We start from the raw sequence: 21,440 nt of genomic DNA, 5'->3' as shown, positions 1-21,440 counted from the left end.
CTTCTGCTTCCTTAGAGATTGGTTGATATTTTTGAAATATACCACTGCTGTACTTGGGCAAAGCAAATATCTTACTCATTTTTCTAGAGATTTACATCTGCATTGCCTGGTCAGGATGTCTACATTGTTAGCAGACAAAGGAGCATACCCAAGTGGCCAGATACGGAGTTTAATCCGTCCACTCAGTAGCCATTTCTGAGTATTCTCTGAAGCTGTGAAATAGTCATGATAATTTTCTCAAAATCATATTATTGCACCAACTCTAGAAGCTGTAATACATGCTGGGGAATGTTATGCTTAGAAGGATTCTTAGCAATGTGGAGGGAGATTCCTATTGTCCAACAAAATGCATTTGCTCCAAACACACCACAACTTTATTTTTTTTAAAAAAGGAAATATGGCTTGATGTTTACTCATCAGAGTTGTCATAAAATTCAACCTCAGTCATCTGGGACCCACTTTTCCCTATTTCTTCAGGGTGAAACAAGATCAGTAGAACTTGCTTAGACTAGAGCAGAATTTCTTAATCTTGACACTACTGACATTTTAGACCAGATAATTCTTTGTTTTGAGTGCTGTCCTGTACACTGGAGTGTGTTTAGCAGCATCCCAGCCTCTGCTCACAAGATGTCAGAAGCATCATCTGGGTGCTCATGTGGGAAATGTAGAACCCTCCTCCTCTACATCTCTAGGCATCGCCAAATATCCCTTTGAAGGGTAGTTGCTCCTGGTTGAGAACCACTGCTCTAGAACAATTGGGAAGGGATCTAGTTTCAGTTGTAGTTTTTATGGCGGCTATTGGCATTTGTCTTTGACAATGTCTGCTTGTCATTGAAGGCTTGTGCTTCTATTTTCCCTTTGTGGAGTCATGAAATCTCTGTCAAGGCTCCCAGGCTGTAGTACTTACTGCCTAAACTCTTCAGGCACACCGGCAATGATTCTTCTTAGAGGTCTTATAAGCCCTGAAAGTGCTGTGTACAGAGGGCAGAGTCCTTCTTGGGAGATCCTGTCCCCAGCATTTGGGGACTCAGTTCTTTCTGAGCTCACATCTTTTATTTATTTATTTATTTATTTATTTTTTTTATTGAGATGGAATTTTGCCCTTGTCACCCAGGCTGGAGTGCAATGGCACAATCTTGGCTCACTGCAACCTCAGCCTTCCAGGTTCAAGCTATTATCCTGCCTCGGCCCTCCCAAATAGCTGGGATTATAGGTGTCCGCCACCAGGCCCAGCTAATTTTTGTGTTTTTATAGAGACAGGGATTCATCATGTTGGCTAGGTTGGTTTGAACTCCTGGCCTCTGGTGATCCGCCGGCCTCAGCCTCCCAAATTTTTGGGATTACAGGCTTGAACCACTGGGCCCAGCCAAACTCAGATCTTTTCTATCTCCTTCAATTCTACAGCTTTCTTTATCTTAGAAAATCTCAAACAATGGTATTATGAAACTAACTTTGAGAACAATCCTTAATTATCTTGGAAAAGTAGAACCTCATGTCCAGGATACAAAACCCTGGTTTTCTTGCCAATACCTCAATGGAAACACCGTAATCTATGTATCCATTTACTGCTTTTTCTCTTTTTAATTGCTCTTCTCTAATTCTCCTCCCTTCCTGTATTATCTCTCTTTTTTTTTTGTTGAGACAGTCTCGCTTTGTCACCTAGGCTGGAGTGCAGTGGCACCATCTCGGCCCACTGCAAGCTCCGCCTCCTGGGGTCACACCGTTCTCCTGCCTCAGCCTCCCGAGTAGCTGGGACTACAGGCACCTGCCACCACGCCTGGCTAATTTTTTGTATTTTTAGTAGAGGTGGGGTTTCACTGTGTTAGCCAGGATGGTCTAGATCTCCTGACCTCATGATCTGCCCGCCTCGGCCTTCCAAAGTGCTGGGATTATAGGCGTGAGCGACCACGCCCGGCCCAATTTGTTTTCTTTATTCTGTCTTCCCTTCTATTTCTTCTTCAAAACAGCAGTTATTGACACAAAAAATTTAGGAATAGGAATCTCAGCTGTGTGTAGTGGCTCATGTCTATAATCTTAGCACTTTGGGAGGCCAAGTTTCGAGGATTACTTGAGTCTAGGAGTTTGAGACCAGCCTGGGCAACCTAGTGAGAACCCATCTCTACAAAAAATTTAAAAATTAGCTGGGAATGGTGGTACATGCCTGTAGTCCCAGCTACTAGGGAGGCTGAAACAAGAGGATTGCTTAAGTCTGGGAGGTTGAGGCTGTAGTGAGCCGTGATTGCACCATTGCACTCCAATGTGCAATGGGTAATAGAATGAGACTGTTTCAAAAACAAATACAACAACAACAAAAATGGGAAACTCATCAATCCTACATCTCTGTTAATTCAGAGGAATGTTAAGGCAGAGATTGGAAGTTACACTCATTTTCCCAGGAGGACAAAATGTGTTTATATGGGACCCCAAAACCATTTATTGCAAAGTACAAAATGTAATGTTTGAAAATTTTACAATGCCAATAAAATTGCCTGCTTCTTCTTTTCTTCCTTTCAAGTTCTTTTCATTTCTTTTCTTCAGCTGGCAGCAAGCATTGTCTGAACCTTGAAGTCAAGAGCTTTGGCTTATCTCCAAGGGTGAGGAAGCAGGCTAAGGAGAGCAATTCACAGCTTAGTGGAAATATTTTGCCATAGGAGGGAGAGCTACTATCATTTCTTGGAACATTAAAAAAAATAACTTTTGAATCAACCTGAAGGTTGAGGCAGGATTAAGAATCATCCATAAATTTGAGGTGGAAAAGTTCTTGGCAGAGTTTACAAGGCTGGAAAATCACTAGTTTCTCTCTTCCTTATCCACAAAAGGTCAGTAAGCTTATTTAGCCTTTGGATAATATACTCACCACTTTCTCAGCAGTATCCTATATCTGCCCATGTTCCAGGCCACTCTTTCTGCACTGGCTTCCACCTGCCACCTCCCCAAAGACCTCTGGAGATCATTGATGAGGTTATGCGGACTGCCCTCTGGCTCTCTTCTCTCCCTCCAACCAGACTGAGGGTACTCAGACATTCTTTCTAGTTACCGAGAGGGCCCCATGGCTGTGGGTGAATGTTTCAGGCCTAATGTTCCTTTCCCAAAGGTGAGCCCTGGTAAAGAAGCCAATTCTCCATGTTGGGTGAAGAAGGTTATGGGCTCTGAGCAGGCTCTACTCCATATTTCACAAATGCTCAGCCATTTGAAGTGCGCTGCATCAGGGAAAATGCCTCGTAGCATACCTTCCACAGTCTTCCTTTCATTCAGCTCGTTTGGATCCTTCTTTGGCAGTAATCTGGTATACCTCATGGAAAAACCATAGGTATTTCTACCCTGCTGTGACATCTACTCTGAATTGTGTGCCTCCAATTATGTGAATCTGGCTTTACTGGAGTCCCTAAACTTCTCACTACCCTGATCAGTGCTAGAAGGTAACCCTCAGAAGGACAGCTTGATTTATATCCCCATGGGCCATTCTTAAAGTTATTTATGCTGATGTTGATTGATGCTGAACAGCCTGCCCAAACTGCAACCCAATTTACACCCAAATTCATGAGCCAATAGTATTCCAGATGATGTTGCCGTATGTAATAGCATTTTAAGTTAACCCATACTATACTTAGATGTGTAAAAAATGTAGCTACTTAACAATTTTTGGTAAGATATTCCAGGTATATTGGAATAAACGTGTAAATGTTAATAAATATCACCAAACTTAAGAAATGAAATAACTTTAATTCTTAAAAACAAAAACAAATACAACAACAACAAAAATGGGAAACTCATCAATCCTACATCTCTGTTGATTCAGAGGAGTGTTAGGCAGAGATTGGAAGTTATACCCATTTTCCCAAGAGGAAAAAATGTGTTTATATGGGACCCCAAAACCATTTGTTGCAAAGTACAAAATGTAATGTTTGAAAATTTTACAATTTTCAAACCCTTTCTCTGTGGCCCATGCACTTGGTCCCATTTTATTGTTCTCTCTGTTCTCATAGGTTACCACTGATTCTGAATTTTGTCTTTATCATTCTACATATTTCTTTATTGTTTTACTTTGTTTTTATACAGTTTGAGAGGCAGTTGTGCATCGTAGTTGAAAGCATAGACTCTGGAACCAGACAACCTAGGTCTATGTCCTGAGAATCCCATTTTCTAGCTGTGTGTCCTCTAGAAGTTATTTAATTTCTTTATATATACTTTGGTTTTTTAAAAAATCTGTAAAATGAGGATAATAATGGTACTGACCTCTTAAGGTTATGAAGAGTAACTAATTGAATACACATAAAATCTTAGAATAGTACCTAGAAGCTCCATATTAAATGTCTACAATCATTGTTATCTTAAATCCATACTTTTGCATGTTTTTAAATTTCATATAAATGATATCATAGGTATCCTTTGGCAACTTCCATTATTTGCTTAATATTATGTTTGTGACATTCATCCATGTTGATATACATAACTTTCTTTTATGGTAAGTCTTTCATAGTGTGATTTTACCTAAATTTATTTATCCGTTCTCCTGTTGAAGGACATCTGGATCATTCTGTTATTTTTGTAATAATAAAGAATCCTACTATGAGTGCATTTTATGTGTCTCTTTATACTCAGGAACAAGATTTGTTCTAAGGCTTGTACATAAAAATAGAATTTGTGAGTCTTGTTTTGTTTGCTTATTAAATAATGAATACATTTATTCCCAATCTAACCTCCCCAGCTCCGTCCTTTCCTATAATAATCACTCTATATAGAGGAGAAACTTAGCTTGTTGAATCAATGTAACCTAGTCTCCTTTGATTGAAATGGTCTTTTGAATGACTGTTATCTTATGTAGATGGTAAGTTTTCACATTTCCCCTCTTTCCCCTGTGCCTTGCTAAGGTGGAATCTAGGGCCTAATGATCTTGTGGCAGTGTGGGGAGGTGGGAAGGTCCAGAACCTTTCATCTTGCTATTGGGCCTTGTCGACTGCTGGGCCTTCTCTGAGGGCTGCATTCACTACTGGATATTGTGGTTTCAGTTGGTCATGAAGTCATTATGTGTTGAAGCTGTTTTAACCTAATTTCAAACCTCTGTTGCTTTCCCAGCACTTTAAATAACTGTGCAGGTCCTATCCTGCAATTGAGACAGAGGGAGACTTTTGGGCTTTTGTAGGAACTGGCTAGGCTATGAAAGAGCCATGGGCACCACCTCCAGCTCCTATAACTATTCCTTCCCACTGCCGTAATATTGCTCCTGCACCAGATGGCTATGGCTAAACGTGGGGATTCTCCTGCCACTCCCTCCCCATAGGCACACAAGCTAGACTTGGAGGTGTGCCATGGACTCACCTGTTGCTCTCTGGCTTCTTCAAACTCTCTGGATGTTTTTATTATGCTTCTCCTTGGGGTTCCATCCCAAGAGAGGGACAATACTTGATTTTTCAACTTTGTCTTTTTCTGTTATACAGGACATTCACGTGGGCTTGATTCCTATCCTTTTCCTCTTTGGAAAGGAATTCCCCTGTGGCCTGTCTTCCTTCAACCTGAGATGCACGTGCCTAGTCTGGTTTCCTTCAGCCAAAGTAGCTGGCAGGATATGGGGAGCGAGAAATCAGTTTAAGGTTAAGAGCACAAACATGAGTTAGTCACAACATTGAACCTGCAGCGCAAATGCCAGAACATACTTTTTTTTTTTTTTTTTTTTAGACGGAGTCTCACTCTGTCACCAGGCTGGAGTGCAGTGGCTCGATCTCAGCTCACTGCAACCTCTGCCTCCTGGGTTCAAGCCATTCTGCCTCAGCCTCCCAAGTAGCTGAAACTACAGGCACGCACTACCATGCCCAGCTAATTTCTGTATTTTTAGTAGAGATGGGGTTTCACCATGTTGGCCAGGATGGTTAGATCTTTTGACCTTGTGATATGCCCACCTCAGCCTCCCAAAGTGCTGGGATTGTAGGTGTGAGTCACCGTGCCCAGCCCAGAATATACCTTTTAACAAGTGTGAGGGTACTGCTGATGACGAGCAACTTAAACCTGGATTCTGACGGAAAATAAAAATATGTGGTTGGCGTCAATCTTATTTATTGTGGGACAGACAGAAACTATTTGAAAGAGAACTGCTGGGGCCAGAAATCTGAATTCATTGGGTAATTATTATGTACAACAAGGAGTGCATCTAGCAGGCAGACATGTTCCAACCACAGGTGCTTGTGCTGTGGAGCACAGCACAAGATCAGCAGAGATGATGGAATGGTGGGCATCATGACATCCAAGGATGCTAGAGGCAGTCAAATGCATGGCGGAGCAAAGGCACAGGTTCTGTCCACATGACCAGCAGAGAGGGTGTGTCTTCACGATGCCCCCACAGGATCTGTCACCACTGAACGTGGATGGCAGTGCTGCTTCAGTCAGAACTCTGCTATGATCTCTCTACTGATGATTTATGTGCCTCTCAGGATAAGATATTTCATAGCTTTTGCCTCATAATAATAAGCTAAAAGAATTGAAGGATCAGGAGAAGTCAAGGTGGTCATTTCAGATGGTCATTACCTTGCTCATAAAAATCTCTATAAATTGCCAATATTATGATACGCTAGTTGGTTTAAGCAATGGCCTCATTTCAGGGGTGCCCAGGGTGAAGGGCTGTATAAACTCTCTCTTTCATACCCATATATGGCTGCTTTCACAGAATATTGATGAATTAATTCAGGTAGGGAATATGAGAAGGACATTCAAAGAATTCCATGGCAGAAGCAATTTCACAAGAAGAGAAGCAGAAAGCTTATTTAGGAAGCTGTTTGGTTTTTGTGAAAATTCCCTTTTAAGATATTAGTTATGGGAAGAGGAGTTGGGATCTAATGTTCGGGAATAAAAGAGTCTAGCTGCTTGCAGAAAAGTTTCAGGTTAATTAAAGATTCAATATTTTCACCTCTGAGTGCAGGATAATGTTAGCTAACCAAGTGGCAATTTCATAGACCTGGCTTAATGATTTGATGATGAGCCATCCTGGGGTTTTTTTTTAACCAGTTATGAGATGACAGAGAGGGGAAATAAAGTTAGCTGGAAAGGAAGAAAACAAAGACTGACTTTCTGAAAGACATTTTAACTCATTTTCACTCTCTAATACGATTGTATGAATTTCTTGAAATGGGAAGATACTGGGAAAAGTCTTATAAAAAGTTTATGTGTATATATACATACAGATATATCTATGTAAATAGGCAAAATACAAAGGAATAAATCAAAAAATGAAATAAATTAAAACAGACTACTAAAACATGTTTGAATAAATTTAAAAGGGCAAGGAAGGATGAAAAGAGAAACAAAAATTATTGAAGACAAAAAGCAAAATAATAGAACGGTAGACCTAAATCCAAACACCACACACACACACACACACACAGTGTGGTTTTCTGCATTAATATGACAAGTAGTTTGGCCACGTTTCTTAACCTGTTAGTGTTCCATTTCTGTACTTATAAAGCCAAGTTTGTAGCCAGCTCTTTATCTTGCTGAAGGGTTAGGAGGATTAATGGAGTCTTACGTTGGTTCTGAGTATCACCCTCTGAAAGTGCAGCACCAAATTCCACTTTCCATACCACACCATAAAAATCTACTAAATGAAAATGAGTGGATAAGGAATGCTGCATTTCCGTTCTCTAGCATTCTCACACTTCACCCATGACATTTAGCTCCAATACTGCAGATCCTTTTCTTCGCCTTAACTCTCTTCTGATTTCTGAGAATTAAGTCGGACTTCAGAATTGGCAACTGAGATGTATTCTACTAGTTGGTGTTGACAGATTTTTATTATATTGAGACTAGAAATTTTTTTTAGCAGCATGCATGTGAAAGTGCAGGCAAGACAGGGAAAGAAAAAGAATGTGCTGGCGTGTTAGACAGTAATGCATACCCTGGAACACCGAGTGTGCAGAAACAGGAGAGGACGCAGGAGTAAGATTGCACAGAAGAATACAAGTCTCCAGTGAGAAATCCGAATCCCTGTGATTACCATCAGTAGGAGTAAGACAAATGACCTTTAAAAAGGAGAGGTAGCTTGAAATTTCCCTTTGTTTTGCTATGAGTTCCCTGCTGGTCCTTTATCAGTTTTCTTTCCCTGGGTCTGGAAGGTTCAGGGCTGATTGTTTTCAGCAGACAGCTGAGTTCTCTCCAGCTCTACTCTCCACAATGGTACTAAAGGGCTACACTTATTAGCAGCAGGCCCTTTCTAGGGAAGAGCTACGTAATTTTTAAGGGGACCTAAAATAATTTAGTTCAGAAAAATACCATTATGATCGGCCAGCTCAAAAAAGTGCTGCTGAGCTGACTGTAATTCATCTGCCTCCTTTAACAGCTACCATTTAAGTTGCATTTGAACACTGAAAACAAACAGACTTTCATTCTATGTCTGAAATCTTTAATATAGCTTCAAAGTTCCAGAGGAAAATACTGCATTGCAGCTCTCCTGTTTTTGCAGCGAATCTCTGTTGGCATGTGGCTGCAGAGGAGGGGCCACCACAAAAGCAGCCTGTTTTCAGCTCAACTCAGCAGATCCCTCAGCTCCAGACTATAATGAAGGAAGTGTCCTCAGCTTGCCCGGGGCAAAGGAGGCTGGGGAGGGAAGGCTACATACACAGGTACTAATTGAACAGATTTGGTTATCTTTTTTATTTATTTTTTAAAAATTATTGAATATTTATCAGGCAATACACTTTTTTCAAGTAGCCAGACATTTTTCTTTTTGAATTCTAGAGAACTTATGAAGCAGATTCAAGATACCCAATATATTCTGGCCATTCTTACAGGTCTTGCTTAACTTTAACAACAGCAGATGTACATTCTGGGTCTTAGCTATCAGCAGTCTGGCCAGAGAAAGGCCCACTGCAAACTGAGCAAAATTTGGTGAAAGATTTAGAAGATGATGATGTTCATTCATTCACTCATGTATGCATGCATTCTCCATGCATTAATCAAATATTTCTACCATATTCTGGGCACTGGAAATGCAGAGATAAACAAGACCTAAATCGTCAACTTCAAAAGTTGCTTTTTAACCCATGCCAAATAGCAGTTTTCAAGAGTGTCTGGATGTCCCCTCAATCTCCTTTCTTTGTTTGCACACTAGGACCTGGGGCTGGCTCCATTGCAGTGTCTTTTAGTCCAATCAGAGCAGTTTCATGCTACTTTTCTTTAAGACTTTGCTGCTAAATTTCATTTGTTGAGGAGTGGAGCACACGTGGGACATACAAACATCAGTTATGCCAAGAATGACTCGTGCTTTAGGTAATATTATATCTCCTTTTACAGATGCAGACAGATGAGGTAAAGTGACTTGCCAAAGCTCATTCAGCTAGTGAGTGATAGAGCAGATTCCGACTCAGAGTCCTCATCTGCTGCACCTCCTGTCTCCAAGGTGATCTAATATGAGCTTGCTTTGGCATAGAGTGCAACCAAACCAGCAACTCCTGGGACTTTTGAATACAAATCTGAGGCCTATTAGAATGGCTGTGACCTCACTTAAAAAAATTTCTTCAGTCTTTCTGTAGCAGTAATTTAGGCTCACAGGATGCTTATTTCTACTAAAGTACTATTAATAGTTTGCCAAAAGTTTGCCTTTTCTATCTCTTTTCCTCCCTTCAGTGAATTAATTGTGTTATCAGCTGCCCTTATTACAGTGTTGTCTATTTAAAGCAGTTATGATGGTTTCCTCCTGAAATGCAACCATCAAAAATTCTGCTTTAGTAACCCGGAGCATTTTCCCTTAAAAGGTATAAAGAGAATTACAAAAAAATTTACTGTATGAGACTTGTGCTTTTTCATAACAACATGAAGCTTCTAAAAAAATCTTGCCTCAATTTTTAACAGAGAAGCCTTGTCTATTACTCCAAAAGCAGGTCTGTTTGAGAAAATGTTTTGCAGCTGAGAGCAGTTTGAAAGAGGCTCTTGGTGAGCTTTTGTTCTTGCCTGTTTAACAGCTTAAGGTTTAGAGAAGCCCATTTGAGTTCACCTTTTGCATTTGAGTCCAAAAACTGAATCCATTAAAGGGCTCTCTTGAGCCTGCAGTGAATTTCAGAGCTCCTAGGAGGACGCTCCAGGCTCACTTAACTGGTTTGAAATCGCATGGCCTCAGGCTCCACTGTCTATTTGGAGGAGGATGGGAGTCAGGGAATTAGTTCAAAAGCTGCAACCACTTTTTTCCTTTTGTCTCTAATGTCTGTTGTTCAGCATTGGTTCTGCACCATTTGCAATATTTTAAGAACCATTCCAGAGCACCTAAGTCATAGCAGTTAGAATTAATATTGTTCTACCACCTTTTCTATTACTTTTCATATTTGCACCTATGTCATCCATATGCATTTGGTTTGGAAACTTGGAGGATGAAAAAAATAATGCAGACTTTCTCTCCAGTCCCAGATGGAATTTTCATTTGTTTTTGTTTGTGGTTTTTGGTATGTGTGTGTGCATGTATGTGTGAGATAGACAGAGAGAGAGAGAACATAGAGAACAGAGGGAGGACTTTGATCTCTGACAGCCAGATCATGCAGAGAATGAACATATTGAAACTGCCTTTGCAAAAATTATAACAGTGAGAAAATTATGACAGTGAAAGAGATCTGACCTAGCTTCTTGCTTCTAAACTTCAAGCTGTCCTGGTTCATTCCTGGGCGCAGGTGAACTAACTTTGGGAAGAATTTAGTATATAGTTTAACTTTGAAACAAAGATGATAACAGCCCTATCCCAAAACAAACCCCCTTCTTTCCCAGGGACCAGTCGGCCTTTGTGGGGCTAGCAAATTAGCTACAAGATTAGAAATTATATCTGAGGAGTCATGCAGCCAGAAGGTGCAAGATTCTGAACCTTCCCAAATTGCTCCTGGGATTACTGTTGCAAAATCTAAGATCAGTGCTTGAGATGTTTTGCAGATTCTGTATTCCCATGCACCAGCTGATGCCACCCGGACCTGTAACTGGCTCAATCAATTCTGCAATCCTACCCAGGAAAAGAAGACAGCAAGGAAAACCCAGTTGAACCCCTGTGATTTATTCTTTGACCCAAACAATTGGCACTCCCTACTTCCTAACTCCCTATCTACCAAATTATCCTTAAAAACACCCGATTCCTGAAGTATCAGGGATACTAATTTGAGTAGTAATCAAACTCCGGTCTTCTGTACAGCCAGCTCTGCATGAATTAAAGTCTGAAGCAGTGCCATTGTCTGGGGTAATACCCGAGGTTCGTTGCCTCATGCCAAGGAAATTAAGGACACAGACACACGTGGAGTGAGGTTAACAGCAGAGGCTTAATAGGCGAAAGAAAGAGGACAGGGAATAACTGCCTTGCAGAGTGAGAGGGGCACCGAAGTGGGTCTTCCGGCTGGTGGTGGAGTGCACAGGGTTTTATAGACAGGCTTGAGGAGGCAGTGTCTGATTTACATAGGGCCCAAATATTGGTTGGACCAGGTGTGACATTTACACAGCATGGGGGGAAGCTGGCCTGCCACACCCTAATCTTATCATGCAAATGAGGTTTTTGCCTGACAACACTATGTTGTCTGCTCCCTACTGCACACTGATTGGCAAGAAAAAGGGAAGATGGAGCCTCCATGTTGGACATGCCTAGCCCCCAGATAGCCTTTTCTTATTAGTATAGCTGCCAGCATTCGCCTGTGCAAGTTTCCAGCTTGCTTGTCTATGTCTGGAGCTTGATTTTTCCAGGCTGCTCTTTGTTAGAAAAGGAAATGATTTTGAGGCTGCTTTTCATTAAAAGAAAAACCTTACTGAGGACTTTGTTACCCTCACTATCTGCCTAAATAATTTCTTTTTAACTCCTATATCAACTCTTTCTCTGTTGCAATTCCCCTGTCTTGATAAATCAGCTCTGTCTAGGCAGCAGGTAAGGAGAACCTTTGGGCAGTTATAATATTCTTAGCAGAAAGACAGGGAGGTACGAAATAGGATATGTCCATGGAGGATCATGCCTGTAGTTGCCTAACTGCTCAGAAGCTATTTTTCCCCAAATGAATTCACAGGCTACGTATATATCATACCTGCCCCATTAAGCAGAGCTGGACTACCTGAGCTTAGGATCTAGTCTAAGCAGATTTGGAAGGGGGCTGCTCATACTAAAAATCTGTGATTACATTTTAAGTCTTGAAGTGAAATAATAACTAGTCTATTCAGTCGATACGACAAGATCAGATGGGAAGAGGTGGCCTAGGAAGCAATTGATACCATGGTCCTGGGGCTGAAGTGTGGAGCCCTGTAGAAGAAGACAAGAGGGCAGGTGGCTGAAGACACTGGTTGTCTTGACAGTGATTGCAGAACACTACTCCAGAAATGCTGCCTGGGCTCCCACTGTGTGCCATGGAAAACAGTATGACTTTGGTTAAATTACTCAACTCCTCAGCCTCAGAATCCTCATTTATGAGATAGTAATGTTTGAAATGCTTGTTCCCTGGTGCCACAAAGAAATAGCACTTGAATATAAATTTAATTTACTCAGCAAGGCGATTTTTACTTCCTGCAAAAAGGGTACACTTGCCAGCAGTTTTGCTGCAAGAGTACACCTAACAAAGGAGACAGAGTCATTTATAATCTGACAAGTCCACCTACTGCTGTGTCTGGTTTCCATTGGCTGGAACGGGACCTCACATTCTGTATTTGTCCTGATTGGCTAGCAACTTAGAACTTTTTAAAAGAGGCAAAGGTAGAGGAGAACAAAGGAAGGAGGAAGTAACTTGTGCAATGCTGAGAAAGGTAAAAATACCTTTAAATAAGGAAGAGGAACAGGCTATGACCTAACGTTTCCTTGGACCAGTATAAGCATGCCAGGGCAAATATTTAGGCTAAATTGTGGGAGCTAAGAACACAAAGTACATTGATTTCTTTATCACGGCTAGCAGATATTTAAGAATGTTAGCACAGGTCTTTGAATAAATTTTGCTTCTAAGAGAAGTTACTATTTATTCCTTATTAAGTGGGGAGGAAAGTCTTTGAAGAGGAACCTCTACTTTATTTTTTACAGTAATAATAATAATGAGGCCTAGTTTTTAAGTTTTTGTGAAGGAATTATTTAAGGAATAAGTTTCAGGTGCTTGGCACGGTGATTGGTAGAGAGTGTGTATTCAAAAATGTTGAATATTAATTAGATTATTGTTATTTTTCAGTGACTAAATATGGCAGAGGCTGGCTAGTTTTTTTTTTCAATTCCATTTTTCTTTCCTCCTGAGCACATAGCTACTACACACACCCAGCCTTCATTGTAACAGGTGAGCCCATTGAAATGGTCTACAGGAAATGGAGTGTGGGCAGAAGTGAGGACACCACCTCCAGGACTGGCCTATGAAAGCCTCATGGGCAGTCTTCATGATCTGTTTCTCTCTTCCTCCATGTACTGGATGCCATGATACAGTAGAGGACCCCAGTGTATCAAGGGATAGTAGAACAACAAGTTGGAGGGAGCCTGGGTCCCTGGATGACTGTGTGGATGTGAGCACCTTTTGCTTTCTATCTCTGCCACCAACTGAACTTGAGCTATGTGAAGCTACTGAGATTTCTGAATTAATGTGTCAATAGCTAGGGACTTTTGCCTTATGACACAGGATATGGTAATAACCTGAACATCCATGTTTAAAAATGTTTTTGTATTAATTAAATAAAATTGGCTATGAATTAATAAATACATAGTGAAGTGGATGGGAAAGAAATGATGTGTTATCAGATGTAAATAGTCAGCATCAGGACTAATGTAGGACTAGGACAGACACTTACTAGCCACATTAGGAGCTTTTTAAAAAGCTCAATCCTTAGGTGAACCATGCTGGTACATGTTGGTGGCACAAGTATGTGCTATGTAGGCAACATTGTAATGGGTCATTCTTTCTCCTGGAGTGTATAAGTCAGTCTTTTACTAGCACCAAGTGCAAAACTGAAAGGTATGGGCTCCTTTTAAAATGCCTTCTGTATGTTACTCCTCTTATAAACTGGATTCAACAAAAGAAAAAAATAAAACACTGAAGGAAATCTAAATATTTTACCCCAATATATGGTTCCTTGGCATAATGAGTATTGTGAATTAAAAACCCTTAGAGATCAACAAGCCCTGGAAGAAACTTTCCTTCTGTCTACATAGAGATAGGACTGACCCAACAAGGAGAACAATTGTTCCTGTTCCCCTCCTTGTTATCTCATTATCCATTACAGGAAAGATTTCAGACCAAAAATGTAACCACAGCTGAACAGACCCTTTTTCAAGATAATGACTGTCTCCAAGGATCATTTAAATTCCAAAGAGAGCTATTTACAAGTTAATTTCTGTTCTGTGATCCAATCATTCTCCCTAGTAATCATTTATTGCCTCTCAGCTGAACTCCTCTTCTTCCCCTTCTCATACCTGTTTAAACAGGACCCAAACCCCCACTCCTTCTGTAACCTGAAGATGGTATATAAGCTTTTGTACCTCACTGGGTGGTTGGGTCTTCATTCTGAAGACTCCTGTGTATGCATGCTATGTAAGTTTGTATGCCTTTTCTCCTATTAATCAATCTGCTTCACCTCAGTGATTTTTCAGTGAAATTTTAGCCCCCAAAATCCTTGGTCCCCATAACACCTTACCCCTTGCTCCCCATCAATGCTAAAGCTAATATTTTGCCTGCCTGGCCTAAGACTTAGCATAATATTCTTTAATCACACAAGTGGATTAATTATCAGAAGAAGAAATCAAGGACGAAATGAGTAGGAAGCTAAGTCAGCATGTGGAAAGTTTGGCCATTCAGAGCACTTGATTAGTATGCTGGTGTCCATGGTTAAAGGAATTATTCTGCCCTTCTCTCCTTGGCCTTCAGTGCTTGATGCATGTGGTTAAATGGAATTCAGGGCACCAAAACTTCTAAGCAAGAAATGAGACAGCTGAAAGACAAGGGTTTGAAAGTAGAAAGGGAAAAGAAATTTAATCCTTTAAACAGAGCTTGAACGTGTGAAGAGTAGAAAGGGTGCTGGGGAAAGGAGCAGCTTGTTATTCTCCAATCCTCATAGCACCTGAGCTCTAGTTAGTAATTTGAACAAGGCACTTTGAGGCTTCTCTTCCCAGCACTCTCAGGTCACTTACGTAACTCAAGAGTTTTCAGATTCAAAAGTGTCTGATTTCTATATTGTTACCAGCATGACTCAAGCTCTTCACTGTCTTTAATGGGCATTTTAAGCACCTTAATTTATTTCCAACCATCAAAATTGTTTTCAAACCTCTTGTTTAGTTCAGAGATTCCTCTCCCACTTAAAATCTGCTTCAGATGGAAGGACAGAGAAGTAACATTGGTTAGCTCGAGTCTTATGCTCTTGGGGAGTGAGTCTGAGCTGTGGTGATGGAGAATCTATGTTTGTGGCTGTGGTAGGGATTCCTTAGTTTATATACTCAGTGTCTGGAAAGGCAGTAAGGGCTCTATGTTAGTGGTCAGACTTACAATTATTTCTGAAACCAAGTGAATGGAGCCTTGAAATAGGAAATTAGATCCAACGCACGTAATCTAGCCTTAAAGAGACGGTTTTTCAACTGAGTTCTGTAAGTTAATTCTAATTTCTTAGGTTCCTCTCATATTTTCTTGGCTGAATTTTTTTATTGCTTTATCTTTTCATTCATGTATCCATCCATCCATCCATCCATCCACCCACGCACCCATCTAGTTAATGACTTCTCTGAGCAACTTCTATGTGCCAGGCACTGTCTAGATGCTGGGAATACTTGGTATCCTGTCATGAAGCTGGTGGAGCCTCCCAGCCGTCTCCAGGTCATGCCTCCCCATACTTTTCTTTTCTTTTTTTTTTTTTTTAGATGGAGTCTCGCTCTGTCACCAGGCTGGAATGCAGTGGCGCGAGCTCGGCTCACTGCAACCTCTGCCTCCCAGGTTCAAGCGATTCTCCTGCCTCAGCCTCCCGAGTAGCTGGGACTACAGGCATACACCACCATGCCCAGCTAATTTTTGTATTTTTAGTAGAGATGGGGTTTCACCATGTTGGCCAGGATGGTCTTGATCTCTTGACCTCATGATCTACCTACCTCAGTCTCCCAAAGTGCTGGGATTACAGGCATGAGCCACCGTGCCCAGCCCCTCTTACTTTTCATTCATACGCTTTCTTATCTAACTCCCATACTGTCCCTGCAAGACTAGTCTGCTGGTATCAGGTTAGCAATTCCTCTGAAATTCTCATCACCATCTTGTCATTTATAGTTGCTACATTCCATTCCACCAACCATCACATTAAAAAAAATTTTTTTTCACCTGTAATCCCAGCATTCTGGGTGGCCTTAATTAACCTCAGCAAAAAGAGGAATTTAATTATAAGAATGCCAAGTTGTCTACTAGGAACTAAGAAGAGAAATGGACTTAGGTCTTAGGAATGACCTGGAATCAGAGAGTCAAAAATATCAAGATTCTCTCTATGTTTCTCATTGGTGATTTAACCTGGCTTATGTTTCTCTCCGCTCCCTGACTCTTTGCCTCACTCCTCATTTCCTTTCTTCTTGAGTTCATGTGGCAGAAAGCATGGTCACCAATAGCCCCCACATTGTTTTTTTGAGACGGAGTCTTGCTGTGTCGCCTAGGCTGGAGTGCAGTGGCGTGATCTTGGCTCACTACAAGCTCCGCCTCCCGGCTTCGTGCCATTCTCCTGCCTCAGCCTTCCAAGTAGCTGGGACTACAGGCGCCCACCACCACGCCTGGCTAATTTTTTGTATTTTTAGTAGAGATGGGGTTTCACAGTGTTAGCCAGGACGGTCTCGATCTCCTGATGTCGTGATCTGCCTGCCTTGGCCTCCCAAAGTGCTGGGATTACAGGCGTGAGCCACCGCACCCGGCCAGCCCCCAAGTTTTACATGTTTCAGATTCTGCCATCCAGAGGACTTCCACCCCCCTCCTCCCTTTATTCTTTGTCCCATAATTCCTGGAAAAGACAATGATTGCTCTGGTTGGAACACGTTCCACTGCTGAACATATCTACTGTGCTTGTGGGCTCTGTCATGTAGGAACATGGACATTCCTGCTGCAACCATGTGGGAGAAGGGGACAAAGAAGAGCAATTTCTAGAAAAAGGGCATGAAGTAAGCAATTTTATATGTGTGTCTTACAAACACCATACAAATATTTGAATACAGAAATGACCCTCTCCTGAAGCATCTCACCAGGCTACACACTTCCAATTTTCCCAACCTTTTTTCAGTGATTTTGTTTCCACAAGGACAACTCCATCTTGTTCTCTTACTCTTTCAAATTTTATCATGGAAGTGCGACTTCTAGAACTCATTTCAATAGTTAGAGCTGATCAATACAGAGTTAAGATCACCTCTGCAAAAGCCAGAGGGTTCCTAGGAGATCACTTCTCTAAGAACTTACTGACTTCCCCCACCCTGGAAGCTTTCATTATTGGTAGGAGTTATGATTCCAGACAAATTTTTCTATATAGAGACTTCAAGATGAAAGACTAATAATAACATTGGCCAAGGATGATCTGAATCTAAAGCAAAATGAAATCCTATTAATAATCTAATGGGAAAATTTTGCCCTGTGAACACTGAGCTATTACAAATACCAAACTTTTAGACATACATTGTCTCCTTTAGTAGTTAAAATTCATGAGCTACAAATGGTACATGCATATAGCAAATATTTTTTCTTTATATACTACTATACATCTCATACATAGTGCTACTTAAATGGTACTTCAAAATTTCTTTATGTTTATTACTAGTTTAAGTTTCATTATTTCTTAAATAACAAAATCATTTTCCCCATTGCACTATTTTATTTAATTCAATAAATAATCGTTGAGAACATACCAAAGGCATATCTAAAAGGTGTTACGCTAGGTACTGAGGCTGTGAAGGTGATTATGGCTTTTGAATAGCTTGTAATCTAATGACACACATACATATACACATACACAATAGCAATGAGAGGTATATCATAGGCTCACCTAGGCCTGCCTGCTACAAAATCAGAAAACAACGAATACAAACCTAGGGCCATGTGAAAGGGCATTGAGCTGTAGTGCTTTGGGGTTAGATAGATTTGCTCTTCAATCCAGTTTCTGTCAGCTACTCTCTGTTACTTGAACAAGTTAAATATCCTTTCTGAGTCTTACTCTTTTCCTTTGCAGAATATAAACTGTATTTATTTGATGATGTTCTTCTGTGAGAATTCAATGTCATAAAAGTATACAATATGCTATTCATTTGTTCATTCCAAAAACATTTAGAAGCTTTCATTATGTTGGAAGATTTAGATAAAAGAGTAGCCAGTCATTGTGTAACATGATACATGCTGTTGCAGGGGACTAGATTTAAGAGTTTAGACTTTATTTTGAAATTAGAGACCATTGATGAGTTTCAAGTAAGATAACAAATTTTCAAATTTCCATTTTAGAGAAATAACTCTAGTTGTAATACAGCAAGTAGATTGGAGCAGGCCGAGTCTGGAGGGCATGAGGCTTGTTTGTAGCTATTGCAGAAACCCTAGGCAAGTGATGATTGCAGACATCATCCACAATGACAAAATTGGACTGAAGCAAAACACAAAAACAAGAAAATTAAACTGAAGAGGAGGGTCCTGTCACAAAATTTGCCAAGCAGTGGCTTCCTGATGGACTAAACATAGAAAAGGAGAGGAAGAGAGGGAACAGCATGACTCTGAGACACAGGTGTCAAGAGATACAGGAAAAGAAGTAGGTTTTCAGTGAAGGATAATGAACTCTGTTCTGACTATGTTGAATTTGAGGTGCCCATGGGACATCTAGGTGAAGATTTCTAAATACATATTTGGATTTTGAAGAGAAGAGTTAAAGAGAGAAATCTGACCCAGAGATGTGGCTTTAGGTTATGTGAATTAGCTACGTAGTCCCTCAATTGCCATGCATTGGAATCTACTCCCAGTAGCTGCAGTGAACAGTGTGCACACGGATTGAATCCTGGAAACTTGTAATCAGTATGGTGGGATGGCCCATCTTACCTTTTATGAGTTCACCAAGAATTTTTCCTATTTAAAAGAACACCGTGAATCCAGCCATTCATTCACTGCAAATCTAGCACAAAAAGATTGGCAACAAATTGTATTCAGGTAATAGATATCTCAGAGACCAATTATTAGTCAAATGTGGTAACACTGGGACTGATCATATCAGGAGTTGGAAAAGAATGTCTGCTCCAAAAACTGTCACAGAGATGCTACTACATAAGTAAAATATTAAAAATTGTGGTTTTAAAATTTATCATTAAGAGATTCAGAAATTTTATCAAAAATTCCAGGAAATCAGAGACTTCTGGTAATGCATGAGTCACAAGGAAGGGATTTCTCATCTGCTGGCCAAAGGTTGACTGTCTAATGATGAAAAGTCATTTTTGCCTCCTCTCCACTGATCCCTCATATTCAGTCAGTTGCAAGCATTAGCAATTTGACCTCATAGATTATTCTCATTGGCTTTTCTCTTACCTTCAATTCCTTGCTCTGGCACTAATTATCTCAACTTGAGTTTTCACACTAGATTCCTTCCTGCTCTCAAGCCATTCTGCACATTCTAACTATACCACATTATTCCTTCCTGCTGTCAAACCATTCTGCATTCTAACTATACCACATTAATTTTTCTAAATCTTCCTAAACTCAACAAAGTCCAGGCTGTCAGAGTTCTTGACAGTACACCTCTATCCAGGCTTTTCTAAATCATTCATTCATTCATTCATTCATTCATTCATTCATTCATTCATCAAACATTACAAATACATTTGAGAAGCTGGAAATTTTCTAAAAACATTTTGCATTCTCTTCTATTTACAGTTTTGCTGTTTCTTCTAACATGTCCTTTCTCCATCTTCTTCCTTATCCATCCCCCTCCTCACTGAGCTCTTACCTACCTGTAACACCCACCTTTGTCTTAGGATGCACATCCTTATCACACTAGGTGGAAATCCACCCAGCCCACTTTTTTTAGTAGAGCCCGGTTTTGCAATTTTGCCCAGGCTGGTCTTGAACTCCTGAGCTCAAGCAATCCTCCTGCCTTGGCCTCCAAACGTGCTGAGATTACAGGCGTGAGCCACCGCGCCCGTCCCTCTCCTCTCCTCTCCCCTCCCCTCCCCTCCCCTCCCCTCCCCTCTCCTGTCGTCTGCTCTCCTCTCTTTTATTTTCTTTTTTCTTTTTTTGAGATGGAGTCTTGCTCTGTCGCCCAGGCTGGAGTGCAGTAGTGCGATCTCTGCTCACTGCAAGCTCCGCCTCCCGGGTTCACGCCATTCTCCTGCCTCGGCCTCCCGAGTAGCTGGGACCATAGGCGCCCGTCATCACGCCCGGCTAATTTTTTTGTATTTTAGTAGAGACGGGGTTTCACCGTGTTAGCCAGGATGATCTCGATCTCCTCATCTCGTGACTGCCCGCCTCGGCCTCCTAAAGTGCTGGGATTACAGGCGTGAGCCACCACGCCCAGCCTTTTGTTTTTTTTTAAAGAAACTTTATTATACAGAATTTGTCATATCTTACGTTGAGGGACTTATGTAAAAATGTTATTTTCTCTACTCAAATATAAGCTCTCAGGGCAGGGAAATGTTATTTTCTTTTACTTTTGCATCTTGTACAGTGTCTTCCACACAGAAGATAGTTATTAATTGACTGTTCAATGCATAATTGAGGCCACAAATTATGAACCTTTCTTACTTAAAATTTATGAATTTTAGCATTCTTCAGAGCTGTCCCTCCTTCCCCAGGAACAGTCAGTTTGGCTGGGGGATTATTCTGACAAATGTTCTGCTACAAATGAGTCTTATCTTTAAGTAATTGAAATTCAGTTATTCAAATAAAACTTATTGAGAACTTCTTAAACCTCAGACACCATGCCAGGCTCTGAGGTTACAGATCTGAGCAAGAGACAATTGTGGCAGTAGAGAACTCTATAGTTAAAAGTCCTATAATAGGCCAGGCACAGTGGTTCATGCCTGTAATCCCAGCAAGTTGGGAGGCCGAGGTGGGCGGATCCCCAAAGGTCAGGAGTTCGAGACCAGCTTGGCTAACATAGTGAAACTCCATCTCTACTAAAAATGCAAAAATTAGCCGGGCGTCATTGTGGGCACCTGTAGTCCCAGCTCTTCGGGAGGCTGGGGCAGGAGAATTGTTTGAAGGAGGTTCCAGTGAGCCGAGATCATGCCACTGCATTCCAACCTGGGCAACAGAGCAAGACTCTGTCTCAAAAAAAAAAAAAAAAAAAAAAAAAAAAAAAAAAAAAAGAAAAGAAAAGAAAAAGTCCTATAATAAAAACATGAACTTAATGCTGAGGGATTTTTGAGAAGGGAGCTCTAACCTTACTTGGAGAAGGTGGAAAATGATCGACACATCACTTTGTATAACACTTCACTTACTTGCCAATGCAGGTGTTTTCTTAACTTTCACTCAGTAGAATTTATTGAGTACCCAACGCTGTGTTTGTGCACTCTGCCAGCAGCT

The sequence above is a fragment of the Gorilla gorilla genome, chromosome 7 (genome assembly GCF_029281585.2).
Source record: "Gorilla gorilla gorilla isolate KB3781 chromosome 7, NHGRI_mGorGor1-v2.1_pri, whole genome shotgun sequence".
NCBI lineage: Eukaryota > Metazoa > Chordata > Mammalia > Primates > Hominidae > Gorilla > Gorilla gorilla.
This window is presented reverse-complemented; position numbering follows the sequence as displayed.